This window comes from Scylla paramamosain, chromosome 5 (assembly GCF_035594125.1).
Source record: "Scylla paramamosain isolate STU-SP2022 chromosome 5, ASM3559412v1, whole genome shotgun sequence".
NCBI classification, from domain to species: domain Eukaryota; kingdom Metazoa; phylum Arthropoda; class Malacostraca; order Decapoda; family Portunidae; genus Scylla; species Scylla paramamosain.
In genome coordinates, this window is record NC_087155.1 from 10696692 (window position 1) to 10711691 (window position 15000).

At 36.5% G+C, this 15000-nt stretch overlaps 1 long non-coding RNA gene across 1 annotated transcript in view; it reads left to right on the forward strand.

Annotated features, from left to right (window-relative positions):
• Positions 1 to 15000, forward strand: part of LOC135100302 (uncharacterized) — a 150508-nt gene that overhangs the window by 66506 nt on the left and 69002 nt on the right. Inside the window, exon 3 of the long non-coding RNA XR_010268595.1 lies at positions 11269 to 11331. This is a non-coding gene — a long non-coding RNA (uncharacterized LOC135100302). The remainder of the gene's footprint in view (positions 1 to 11268; positions 11332 to 15000) is intronic.

Here is a 15000-nt window from a genome sequence, read left to right on the forward strand (position 1 = left end):
ATGGAAAGGAAGCATCTCTGAAAGATCTTCTAAATTTACACAAATATTTGTGTTGTATCATGCTTTTGATCTGATGGAATAATGTTTCAGCAGTAATCTTGTTCCTCCATTAATTCCAAAACGACGTCAAGCTCACGAAAGGTCACAAAATACATACAAAATGAATGAGTCTTGAAAATAAGATTCCCCTTTTTCGTCCAGCAGGTGCAACTAAACTTTGTCCATCCCTTTTCCATGGAGAGGAAACTCGTAACTCACACCCATAAGCTCTGCACTTGCTGAATGTATCGGCAGACTCAACAGAGGACAGTAACTGCTCATCCTCGCCCTGCCTTGGAAAGCAGCAAAACCAATAAATGTGGGTTTTCGAAAATTATTATCTTTTGTCGAGCAGCTGAGAAGAATGAGAGTACTAAGTTAGCTTCCTTTTGTGTAACTCTTCCACTACATTCTTTTAAGCGGGCGGCAATTAGACGGGCTTTGTTCTCGTCTATTTGTGGCTTTTTGGTTTGAGATAAAATGCTTAAACTTTACGTAGGTGGGTAATTTTACAACGGAGATCATTATGACATGTAAATATCTTACAGCTAAGTGGTATAGATTTGAATACTTCTACGTTACCCTCTGAGAACAAAGAACTATTTAATTGCCTACATTTAAAACTGAATCGTATCAGCAAAGGTTACTAAGAAATCTAAAACTTTGTTGAGTGAAAGCAGTCCATCGTAGCATAATTAAGCATTGAATAGGATCTTCAGCGCAATGTTCGTGGTGATGAAGACGGATAACTTGTGGAATGACTTAGTAAGAGGAGAAGACAGAGTTGCAGTGGTGTGGAGGAAGATAAAGGGGAGGGATTGAATTGGGTATGGATACATTATCAGAGGGGATGAGCAGTATGTGGGCAGAATGATTATAGATCTGATTGTGCGGGAAAGAGGGAGACGGGGCAAATCGAAGAAGAGGAAGAAGAGTTACTTGACAGAGAGAGAGAGAGAGAGAGAGAGAGAGAGAGAGAGAGAGAGAGAGAGAGAGAGACTTGACAGAGAGAGAGAGAGAGAGAGAGAGAGAGAGAGAGAGAGAGAGAGAGAGAGAGAGAGAGAGAGAGAGAGAATCATCATCGACAATGCTACAAAAGAAAATAAGTCTTGAATACTTTTGACTCATAAATTCGAATGTTTCCTATTTAGCCTTCTCTTCTTGTCTGTGGATAGTCGCTTATGATTAGCCGCAGTTACTCGATTATTCGGTATCGTGGAGGTGGTGTAGCTGCGCAAATATCCCATTTGATGGTAATCACGATCGTAACAGCAGTGGTTTGGAAAAATAATGGACGTAGGGATTTTAAAAGTCAGAAACGTTCGAAGCTTAATTAGCCATTTTACACCTGAAAGAACATAATAACAGGTGGAATAAAACGATTACTTACCGGAGTGCAAGAGACAGCAGGCACATTAAAGGAGACCAAGCAGAAGGTGAAAAAGATAAGAATGAAAAAAAAAAAGATTCACAACATGTCGGGCATTGGTATGTACAGCGGATTGATGGAATCGATTAGGAGACTCAATTTTCAAAACCGAACTTAAATTGAATAATGGTGGTGATGGTGGTGGTAGTGGTGATGTTTGTCATTATGATGATGACGCGTTTGGAGAGGAAATGATATACATACGCATTACCAGTCAACAAAGATTATTTTGTCTCTAACATCATAATGGAACATGAAAGTAAAAAAATAAGTAATCAATTAATTTCTCCATTTTTTTATACCTCTTGTGGAAGCCTTCTGTATCCCTTCCTCTTCTTTACCTGTTACAATGATCAGTCGAGATTTATCAGACCCATATTTTGTGTTTAGTGTCGCGGAATCATTAGCAGAAAAGCCAATGAGCAGCATAACAGCCTGTACTAAATGCTGGCCATCACCTTGCCGGCACAGCACAAAGCGTGAAAGAAGGGGAGGTCCGGAGCTAATGTGGACGAATCACAATACTGTGATTGACAATTGAGACTGAGACGTGGAAGAAGGGTCGGAAATATATGATAGCAAATAATTCGCATTACGGGTGTGACAGCAAGCCTTTAGTTGCGTTAGTAGGCTGAATATTATATTACCATCCGTGCCTTTAAAAGATTCGGTAACGAGGCAGTAGCTAGTAAGAGCGTTAGTGATCCAATAGTGGTGCATAGAAATATTAAAGCCATACGTATGGATGTCTCAGTGTTAATAAGCTGTTAGACATGAGCGTGGCATGGGTACAGTCGATGACGTGCAGCGTTTTCATGGAGATTTAATTATGATTTTTGACAGATAGGGAAAAAAGAAGGAATAAACACAAAGAAAAATTTAGATAGACAATAAAGAATAGTTCTAAGTCACACCAAGGAGTGGCGTCACAAAGGCGAGTCCTGCAACCCAACGCAGCGCAAGGCAGGAAGGTGATCCTCCGTTCCTCTGTCCACAGCACAAAGGCAGAGGATCTCATTACCCAGGCGACGATGGCCAATACCCGCACAAAGGAACAGGAAAGGGCTTGCTTAGATTTTTGTTGCTGAATGCAAGAAAAACCGTTAGAAAAGTATATCCGAACCATTAGAAGTTATCCAGTCCACCTCTAAACCACATTCATTCCCGTGGCCTGTTCAGCTGTCTACGCAACTCACTATCTGTTACCTGAGTACGGTTGCTCATCCCGCTCCATCTCGCGTCTCTCACGCACAGCCGTTCAGAAAGTTCACAACTCTTCTAAAAAAATTTTGCAATAACAACAACGAGTAAAAACAAGAGATTCCTAAAAACAAAATCCTGAAGCGACCACATACTACATTCTTTCTCTCCCTCTCTCTCTCTCTCTCTCTCTCTGCTCTGCTCTGCTTTGCTCTGTTCTGTTCATTTTATCAAAGCATCAAAAACAAAAACGAATTATTTAAACACTAACAGAGAAACTTGGTTGCTGAATTAGTGTTTGGTCCTAGGCTCAGATAAAGAAGTGAAAAGTGTGATTTATAAATTCTGAAAAATGAGAGAAAACTAGGGAGCCTAACCTCGTAAGTGCGAGAAAATTTAGAGGCTTAACCTCATAAATAAGCAAAATACAAAGAGGAGGCCGTTGCAAAAGCTATCTTCCCGACCAACAACTGAATACACACACACTCTCTCTCTCTCTCTCTCTCTCTCTCTCTCTCTCTCTCTCTCTCTCTCTCTCTCTCTCTCTCTCTCTCTCTCTCTCTCTCTCTCTCTCTCTCTCTCTCTCTCTCAATAACTTTTAAACTAGACTGTAATATATCAAATACATTCGTATCAACAGAGGATGGTAAATATAGCTTGGCATTAAATTAACTTCTTGTTCACGTTCAAAGAAAAGCAGTTGACGTAATATATTCCCGTGTTATTGTTGGGTAGTAAAGCTGCATAATAAGTCCTTTACATGTTGAACGTTCATGTAAGTGTTATAATATGCACACCTAGTTTACATCCACTCTGGCTTCTGAATTTCCTTACCTTTGTTATGAAGAGGAAGTTGTTGTAGCTGTGAAAGTAAAAGTTCGGTTTTTATTAGCCCCCCCCCCTCTCTCTCTCTCTCTCTCTCTCTCTCTCTCTCTCTCTCTCTCTCTCTCTCTCTCTCTCTCTCTCTCTCTCTCTCTCTCTCTCTCTCTCTCTCTCTCTCTCTCTCTCTCTCTCAAATTGCAAGTGTTTATTTTTATTTCTGATCGTTTCATGGAAGGTATAATGAACATACGAACGTTTGCGTCATGCTTTCTTATTTTCAGATCATTTATTGTGATTTAATGTTTTAAGGAGTAACTTCGTCACTGTGTTTTCCCTTACGCCTTGATTGCAGACTCTCTCGGGCGATGCAATGCTGTTGCTGCCAACACATTTACGGAACAATTTATCTCATTTGCGTTGGTAATTACAGGAACAGGATACTATGATACAATTTTTTTTTTTAACTCAAGCGTTTTCCCAGAGTAATTATGCTATTTTCTACATTTATATACTTTTTTTTTTTTCAAGAAACCTTACTAGCAGACAGGCGTTTCGATTCTGTTGCATTATTTTACTTCCACTCGTATTTCTTAACGGAATCTATGGCATTTATATACCATTATGAACAGTACCAATACATTTCATACTTCTGTCATTTTACAAGCTGTCATTCGGGAATTGGGGTTTTGATAACATTTGTAAAAATCTGTATTTTTAGGTAATTACACATTCACCAATAGAAGTTTTGATATATCATGCATATGCAATTGGAAAATGTAATGGATATTCATCAGTGATATTTTCCAGCCATTTTCCCATCCATTTTCCGTCCAATAAACCAGAGTCTATAATTACTGTTTTCGAGCTCTTTTTTGCATTTCAGGCAACATTCTTGTTTGTGGTAATATTGTTATCATTGGAGTATATTTGAAATGCATCACCGCAGCCTTAAACACATTTTCTCTCAGACTTTGCCAGCCATATTCTTCACCAACATTCTCATTACCGTCACAACGGCCACCACCACAACCATCACCAACACAACCAGCACCATCACCATCACCACCACAACCATCACCAACACAACCATCACCAGCACCATCACCACCACAACCATCACCAACGCCAACATCATCACCACCACAACCATCACCATCACCACAACATCCATCACCAACATCAACACCATCACCACCACAACTATCATCAAGACCATCACTATCACCACAACAACCATCACCATCACCATTACAACCAACACCAACACCACCACAACTATCACCAACAACACCATTAACAACACATCACCATCACCACTATACCACTTCTATCACCATTACTACCATCACCATTACCAGCACCACCACCAACAACAATAACAAGAACAACAACAACAACAACAGCAATAACAACAATAACAACAACAATAACACCACCATCAACAGCAACAACAAGCCTTACTACTACAACAACTACAGCAATACTTACTGGTATACTAGTGACAACACCAGCAACAACATCTACAACAAAAACAGGAACAGAATCGTAGTTATCATTACCACTATGACCATCATCACCATTATCAGTGTCCAATATGACCGTAGCTCCCTGTTATTGAATGGGAAAGATTGAAAGGTGGATTTTTTTTTTTTTTTTTTTCCCAGTCTAAAGTTGAAAACTGGCATCATCCAGCTGATAGTTGTCATTGATTCATATCATCTGTGAGAGCGTGAAAAACTATCTCAGTGAACATTTTATATTCATTAAAAAGTCTAAATATCTTAAGTTCTGTTCAGTAATCACTTTAACAGTTAATACAGTTCTGTTGAAATGAATGTTGAAAGTATTCACAAGTTGTTCACCAATATTTTCATTGGTGTTTTATTTTATCTATCTATTTATTTATTTATTTATCTTAATGTTTTGTCCACTTCAGTTTGTTGCAGTCACTTTCCAAAACCATATCATCACCTCCTTGTCGTGTTCGGCTCAACTAATAATTAGTTTCGCTGTCTTATGAATTTCTGAGTTTAAGGATGAATTTTCATAATATCATTTATTATATTAATACAATGAACAGTATTTCGCAATTGTCTTATTTTCATTGTTTTTGGAAAAGAAATTTCAAGATATTAATCAAAGATCATATTGATAACAAAATATATCATGCAGTTATAGAAAAGAAACTGCGTGAACTGTTAAATTTCCTTTTCCACTACGATCTTTTCCAGTGAATTTGTCATACACACACACACACACACACACACACACACACACACACACACACACACACACACACACACACACACACACACACACACACACACACACACACACAGCAAGCTTCTTATTTATTGTACCTAAGGCCTTAACGCACTAGACCAGCTACAATGTGCCATAATTTACTTGCACTTTAATATCGAAGATTGCCTCTCATGGACTTTTCCTCAGTTGAACTCCATGTGTTTCCTCTCTAGGGCTTTCAGAAACATTCAGGAAGTCTTCATACGTTTTACACCCCCAACAATATTAAAAAAAAAAAAATGCATGTATTGAAGAAAATGTTTTGCTTTTATATATAGTCAAGAAGTTTTCCGTCCGTGTTTTGTGTTCTCGTCACCATTCCACTGACGGCGACGATGTCATTAAGGTTTTGTTCTATTGCAGTATCAACTGTTTCCACAGGTCTGATATTCACAGTGCACATTTCGCCATGCAATAGTATCGTTAACAATAATTATCATTGTTCCGTATACCTTTTCGTAACATATCCATCACGCAAATGCATCAGTTCTTTGCTTCATAGAATTTTTTTCCGCTTGGTGATTAACTTTTGTCTCAGTTGTGTGGTTTTCGAAAATGGATGTTATACACGTGCATTTTGCAGAATTGGGACATACTAATCTAAACTGATTACACACACACACACACACACACACACACACACACACACACACGTATCATATGACAGAGGGAAAGATTTATACCCATCTGAAGGTTGAAGGTGATGGAGCATAAGAGGCAGTTTACCGTGATGAAGACAGCAGGTAATCTTTATACTTTCAGTGAAGTGTGTCCTTGGAGTTTAGTGCCGCACACGTTGCACTTCATGAGCCGAGGGCCCGGCGCAAAAGAGGCACTTTGGGGGCAGATGCCACGAAAAATACGTGAAACCTAAGAGGAGAAAAACTTTATCTTTCTGTCTTTCATTCTTTTGCTTGAATTTTGTATCTTGTATAATATGAATTGTGTATGGCATTTAATATGATGTATATATTCTTAACATGTATGATCACACATTGATATCCCTGTATATCTCGTTGTTTTGCGTTTCCAGTATCACTTACAAATCAGGTTGCGAAGGAGTATCAGTGCACGCGTACAACTCGGTTCGCTTAGCATCCTAAGATGCTTCATTGTTGCATCGAATTCTTAATTAATAAGAGTCTCTTCAGGCAGTGTATGACAGCAGGTAGAAAGAGTCACCCTCATCACGTGGAAACGAGTCTGTGCATCAAATTGCATTCCAACCATTTTAATCCTGAAGTAATACTACTTCGTGAAATTGCTCTCTCTCTCTCTCTCTCTCTCTCTCTCTCTCTCTCTCTCTCTCTCTCTCTCTCTCTCTCTCTCTCTCTCTCTCTCTCTCTCTCTCTCTCTCTATATATATATATATATATATATATATATATATATATATATATATATATATATATATATATATATATATATATATATATATATATATATATATATATATATATATATATATATATATATATATATATATATATATATATATATATATATATATATATATATATATATATATATATATATATATATATATATATATATATATATATATATATATATATATATTCAATAAAGATTCAGCGTTGTGTAAATGATTATGCAGAGTAGAGTGACTGACTTTTATGATAGAAGAAACCAGTAAAAAAAAAGACACTACGTTATTACGATCACCTTAACGTCGAAAAAATACCAACTATTTTGTAGAACTGATATTATGGATAGTATTTTTTTTTACTTTCAACTCCTTCTGTCATCAGTAAGAACGAGACACTTGAAATTCCGTAATGCAGACTGAAAGTTTTTTTTTTTTTTAGAAAACCAAGTTGCGGGACGTTAGATTAAATTGACAGTCCCGGTGGGCGGGAAAAGACAACTGCTTCTTTTCCACATTATTCATGAGAATGTAGCTAATGACGGAAAAGTTTTGCTTTCTCTGTCAGGAAGTCATCTGGCGAGCTGGTCTTGCTAATGGCTTTATGAGTCCCCTCAACACAAATACACAGCGTGTCGCATAGCTGTGTGCAGCAACAGAAACAGGAAAACTCAGGAATGTCAGGTTGTGCGATTATGTAAACTTGTATTAGATTGACTTTCCTGCGGCACGCAGTGTCACCAGACGCGTCACTCCAGTGATCAGATGTCAAGTCATCCATTGTTCGATGACACTTTGCGGACCTCTCTTTCTTGTTTGATATCATTTATTACTCTGTGAGAGAAAAATAAATTGGCTGCTGGACATCCATGATCAAGGCTGCAGTCAGTGGATTTATCCTGTCAAGAATTCTCATCTTCTCCCCTTCCCCCCATTCCTTCAGTGATGACATGAGATAACCAACATAAGTTTTGGTGGATTTCAAAACGCGCACATGAGCGTATCAGTGTGACAGAATTTTGTGTTTAACTAAGCTTGAATTATATCCATCAGGTTTGTGTATACTATTAATTGAGAATAATAGACTTTCAGATAATGCACATATGTACATTTATTATTATTATTTTTTTGAAAAGTATGCTAATGTATTTCGTTATTAGAGGTATAAATTTGGTTATATTTATTATATTGTACTATTAACCGTGTTGATTAATCTTAATAATTTCGTATGTCGTTATCTGTTTTCTTTTACATTTTAAGTTTATCAATATTTTGTTAATTGTGACACTTTGAAGTTTTTATGCCTTAATATTTCTAGTTTTGTTACATACAATCATATTTCTACAGTCTTTTGTGATGGAGCAATAGCACGCTTCTTGTGTCTCTTTTAGAAGGTCACTCATCGTTCGTTATGTTCATTGTGTTGTACGGGTTGTTGTGGTCAATAAAATAATAATAATAATAATAATAATTGTGTGTGTGTGTGTGTGTGTGTGTGTGTGTGTGTGTGTGTGTGTGTGTGTGTGACTGTATGATTGTGTGTATATATATATATATATATATATATATATATATATATATATATATATATATATATATATATATATATATATATATATATATATATATATATATTAAATAGAGAGAGAGAGAGAGAGAGAGAGAGAGAGAGAGGAGAGAGAGAGAGAGAGAGAGAGAGAAGAGAGGAGAGAGAGAGAGAGAGAGAGAGAATGAGAGAATTTACTACTGAGTTACTTAAAGATTAATAATTTTGTTTATTATTTAAATATGAGAACGCTTTTTATGAAATATTTCTTTGTGTGATATGATTAATATTTCATCTCTGCATATTAATGCAGCGAACCACGAAGAAAATTATTTTTCATATGTAACATTTCGCATCGTGAGTAAGCAATATACTTCATATAATGTGATGTTTTCCATTTTCATTTGTTTACTAGTATCAGTAAATTTGCATGAAATATTGCACGAAAAAAATAAATAAATAAATAAAGCTTTAGGAGGAGTGAGTATGCAGCAGGTCGCAGGAGTAGCAGCGCGGAACATAAAAGTTGTGACGGTAACTGAACGTTTTCCTTCACGGATGAAGGAAGACAAGGTCGTGTGATGTAGGAGGGAGATGTGTTCATGCAAATAAAAAGAAAAAATAGAATTAAAAATTAGACATAAAAACTGTTAATTGGAAGGTGGAAAAGGAATCTTAAATTATAAAGAAAGAAGGAGCGTTAGATTGTTGGAGGGAGTACATGGTTTTGGGAAAGGAAGACCTTAGTGTTCATGTGCAGGATGCAGGGGTGGTGGCGCTCGTGTAGAAGGAGAAAGCAAGAAATGATGCAGAAGGCACTGCCTGATAATGCCACAACAAAGGTATTATGCCAAAGGAAGAAAATGCAAATTTAATACGCTTTCTCTAATGACTCATGAGTAACAAACGCTACTTTTGTTGTCGAGAATGATATGTGCTGAAAGAAAAGTAAACATCCAAGTAGTTTATAACGTGAAAAATTCTGAAATCTTCACCATTCCATGTAAATACGATGCTTCTTTATGTGTTCTATTGTATCATTTCAGTTTTACTTCCACATTTGACACTTACTACAGGTTACAAAAATATTCTTTCAACAGTAGTACTTCACCAACGCAGTGCAAACAATTATTTATCTTTTTTATATTTCAAAAATCGAAGTATTACGAATTACTTAAACAGCTGATACGGATTAGTCATTCTACTCTGTATTAGAAAAATGCAAAGTATTATTGTGAATTTATGTGGAGCAATATATGAATGCGCATTATTTTCATGTCCCTTCTTAACGTGCCCCAAATGAAGTTGTTTACCTTTGCCTGTAAATTGAAGGTCAGCAGCAGGTCTACGCAGCAATTACCTAGTCAAACGAGGCGAAGCTTTTGACATTTGTGGCAGTGACTCGCCGGCTACACAGTGGCGCGAGGATCGATCACTGTGTGTGTGTGTGTGTGTGTGTGTGTGTGTGTGTGTGTGTGTGGTGCTGAGTCTGGCAGCAGTAGTGGCGTAAAGTCATGGAAGGGTTTGGATGTTGGTATGCTTTGTGTTGCACTGTCTTAATGGCGGTGGTATCTGAGAGGCGGATTGTAGCGTGAAACAAGGCCTGTACTAAATAATACCAACAACGATGACGATGACAACGCATCCAGCAACAGCAACTAACAACAGCAACAACAGCAACAACAACAACAACAACAACAACAACAATAACAATAACAATGATGATCATAATAATAATGAAAAGTAACCCATTCACCTAATGACTCCACATTTGACAGCGCATAAAAGATACATTCTCATCTTTCGAGAACTGTCTCGCGGGTGATCATGAAGTGCACTCCTCTCAGGAAAATATTATTGCAGCCTCTGATTGGTTGCCAGAATTGGTGGGTAGACTTTTAAATCCTGGGAGAGACGTAAACACTGAGCCGCGGTCCGTCGCGCCTGCAGCCTCGAGGGACCAGGAAATTATGAATTCATTTCTACGAAGCTGCAGGAGAAATTCATGTTCCGTCATGACATGCCCGCCTGTTTACTGAGTTTAAGAAGGGTACACTCGCGTCACATATGGGAAACCACGTAGCCTTGTGTGGATTTATTATCATACATATTACTCCTTTGAAATTTAACTGCACTAGTTTTTGTTCAAGAGATTTTTCTTTCACCATAAATAACGTTCATACGTTTTTCATAATTTTCTGACCTATTATTATCAACAACTTTAAAGGTGGCAGAAGTATTTTTTTTTTTTTTTTATTCCACATTTTCTTGCCTTAAAAACCAAGATTTTATTTGTAAACAAATAACTTTCAAGTACTCTTATTTGTTTAGTGCGTTTTGTTTCTTATCTGTTTTGAATCCATGCCATATAATGAATACACCTAACTCAAAGGACTTGTGAAAGCTTTGTTGTTGTTGGGAGATGCGGACAACCTTGTGGCAATTGCTTGTGTGTTTTCTTTTATTTCCTTATCAAATAGTGCATGAGGATTTGTTTAGATATATTTTGCAAGATACTTACGGCTATCGTTCCCTCTTCCCTAGGTAAACTCCGCCATCCAGGGAACTTTTTCTGTCCCTTGACCAACTGACACACACATCACCTCGGTAAGTGTGACTTTTCTTGTGGTAAAGCTGGGGGAATTAATCTGATGTATTTTGAATATTTAGGTACAAATTTGATGCATATGAAATTAGGGCAGGTTTAAGCTGTATATCAAAATATTTTTACCCAGCATTAATTACCTTTTAGAACGGGCAATTTAGGAGAACATAACGGATGTAGTTGAAATACTTTTTCATTCCCTCATGCTTGACGTTCGTGCGACAGTTCCTGATATGAATAAGTGTGTGAATAACGCTAGTAGTGCCTCTAGGTATGCTTAAATGTACGCTTACTTTACAGAATGAGTTTATTTTCGGGGCTCAGGCTGTCATTCGCGCCATGAATATACTTGCCTATCTTTGTTTGTTTCCATAATTATGTTAGTCATATGAGACTGAAAGATCAGCAGCATAAGCTAGTGCTTGCCGTATATATTACATGGTTAATTTTCGTATGAACTGACGAGTTTTGCATTTAAAAGCTAAGTTTTATATATATATATATATATATATATATATATATATATATATATATATATATATATATATATACATATATATATATATATATATATATATATATATATATATATATATATATATATATATATATATATATATATATATATATATATATATATATAAAATAGTGTGTGTGTGTGTGTGTGTATATATCAAACCGTTATTGTGTTATTTGCCAAGCAATGATCATATTCCTTCCTGCACTAGTTGGAGGTGACACGTACACAGTGTTGCTGTTATTCCCCTGTCTCCGCGGTACTCTTTGTGATTGTCAATAATTCCTGGTGGACATTGCCGATAACAGTTTCTTATGGACGCGGGGAACTGTTCTTTTGTTGTAATTGTTGTAGTTGTTATTTAATCATTGTTTTTTTTTTCATAACTTTTCACTGACCGCTTCACCACATGCTATGAATTTCAATGTGCAATGCAATTCATGTGTTCCTTTCCGTGAGTAAAAAATAAAGTTACGTGATTTCTTATCAACAATATTCTGTATTTTTCAAAGCTTGCATCTTAGCTTGTCTGAAATCGTATACACAACCAAAATATTTTTCGTTAAGATTATCTTTCTTCCTGTATTTGTTATATATATATATATACATATATATATATATATATATATATATATATATATATATATATATATATATATATATATATATATATATATATATATATATATATATATATATATATATATATATATATATATATATATATATATATATATATATATATATATATATATATATATCCAATACCTTCCTATTCTGTTACTATCTTCTTAAGTTTACCTTCGTCCACTGTGTTGTTTCTTAAAGTATGCCTTTCCTTAGCTCAATGTTCTCCTGACTTTTTTTTATGCCTCATATATAAAGTTTTTAGGAAATAATACTATTCGGTCACCGGCTATTTTGCAATGTACCTTGCCGTTACCGTATGTATTTTCCCTCCTCTTGCTTTCACCGTATGACGCTTTGCTGCCTTTATAGTTCAGGGAGTTCTTCCCACTTTCTGTGCGCGGCTTTAATGCCGTAATCCTTGCAAACACATTGTTGTTGGTATTTTTGTTAGCTAAAGGGGGGTGTGATATATTTTCCTCATTTTATAATTATTTCATGTCTTTGTAAGTCGTTTTAATTGTTCTTCTTTTATCCACCTTCGAGTTTTTCTTACTTTCAACTGAGTTCATGTTTAGTTGTTGTTGTCACTTACTGAGCAACTCATTTATCCTTGCTAATCTGTTTTCAAAGTTCAGTTTTTCCTCTGCAAGGTGGCTCACTTTCTCGATGTGCATTTTCTTTGTTTTATTTTCTGCTTTTATTTGACCACACGTGTGCGTCTCATATGACCTTCACTTTTACTTTTATTTTCTGTGCTTTTTCCCTACTTTGTAACACCCCTCTCTGTTTTTTTTTTCTTTTTTTCTTGTACCCTGTTGATGTATTTTCTTAAATTAATTGTTAAACTGTTAAACTTATGACCTTCTTCATCCATTACAGAATCAAACATTCTAAATCCTTCCTCACAATATATTATAAACAGCATAATTACCTCGCGCCACATCCTCCTCTTTCCTGCAATTGCCACCCTTTTTTTTTTTTTTTTCTTTAGCACAAGTCGATGGTGTGCTTGGGGAATAGTTACCGTGCCTTACCGGAATACCATTTTTTTTTTTCTTTCTCTTGGTTCGTATTTATTTATGATAATCAGAGAGATCTGTGGTGTTCCCGTCTCAAGTTTTTTTTTTTTTTTAATCCACCGTAATATAGCCGTCACTACCAACAGGCTCCAGCCAAACTCACAAGCAAAGGAAATGGTGATGGTAACATTTGTGTGTATATGTGCGCGCGCGCGCGCGTGTATGTGTGTGTGTGTGTGTGTGTGTGTGTGTGTGTGTGTGTGTGTGTGTGTGTAAAACCTCCTTTGTTTGGTCTGCCATTTAGATAAGTGTCACAACTAAAACATTGTTTACACTCATCTCTCATCGTGCCAACATTCCTCAAAACTTGAATTGTTTGATATTCTTCTTGTACATATTACAGTACATATCTAATGATGCTTTAGTAACAACATATTGACCTGAGTAGTTTAAATGCTACTACTGAATTAAATAGTGACGTCACGTTGATTCACCCGTGTTGAGTTTTTTTTTCATGGAAATGAGTTGTTGCGGGTCACGGTGCGGCATTCTACTCCCCGATTCTGTTTGTGTTCAGACAGCACACACTGAGAGGCCTGAGAGGCAGGATTAATCAGGCAGTGTACACGTCCAATGGTGCACTCTTTTGTCTTTCTTACCGTGCTTACTTAAAGTAGTGTTCATTTTATATAGCACACAAAACTTCTAATGATTACTTTGTTGAGGTGTTTACGACTGCGACGGTGTTTACAACTGCGACACAAGATATTCATTAAAATGCGCTGCATATGAATATGCAAGATATAAAGAAAAATTCAGATGAAGATCGCATATTACATTAAAGAACTGCAAGGAAAGGAAATGCGATAAGCATGAGCGAAGATTGATTTGCATATTGGGAAAGAAAATTACTAAAGTGATGAAGACTAGAGAGGCGCAACGGGGAATATGAAAGGTACCGACGGACCAGCTGACGGGAAGGAGAGTAAAAATATTAATTGGAGGAGATAACTAATAATAAAAGAAGGAAAGGAGAGGGGAGGGAGAATAAAGAGTAAGTTACAGAATAAAATATTACCACTGAAAGAAATGACTGGTAAACCCAAAATGTGAACACAGTGGAAGAATAAGGTGAAGGTGCAACAAAGCAGAAAAAAAAAGGTGAACAAAAATAAGCAGCGTAGAGGAAATGACCGAGGATAATGGGATGGAAGGGCACAACACACTCAAGGAAATGGAGCTAACAGAGAGAGAGAGAGAGAGAGAGAGAGAGAGAGAGAGAGAGAGAGAGAGAGAGAGAGAGAGAGAGAGAGAGAGAGAAAACGAAAGCGATTATTTAGGGAATAAATAATGGACAGAAAGGTTAATAGAATGCATAAAATATAAAATCACTTTAATGGAACGAACTTGAAGAAGGAAGAGAGAGAAACAAAAAGACCCTGAGAGGGGAAGACACAGGGAGCGGTGGCAGGGAAGGCAAGGAGAGCATGCTGGGTAAAGAGCTT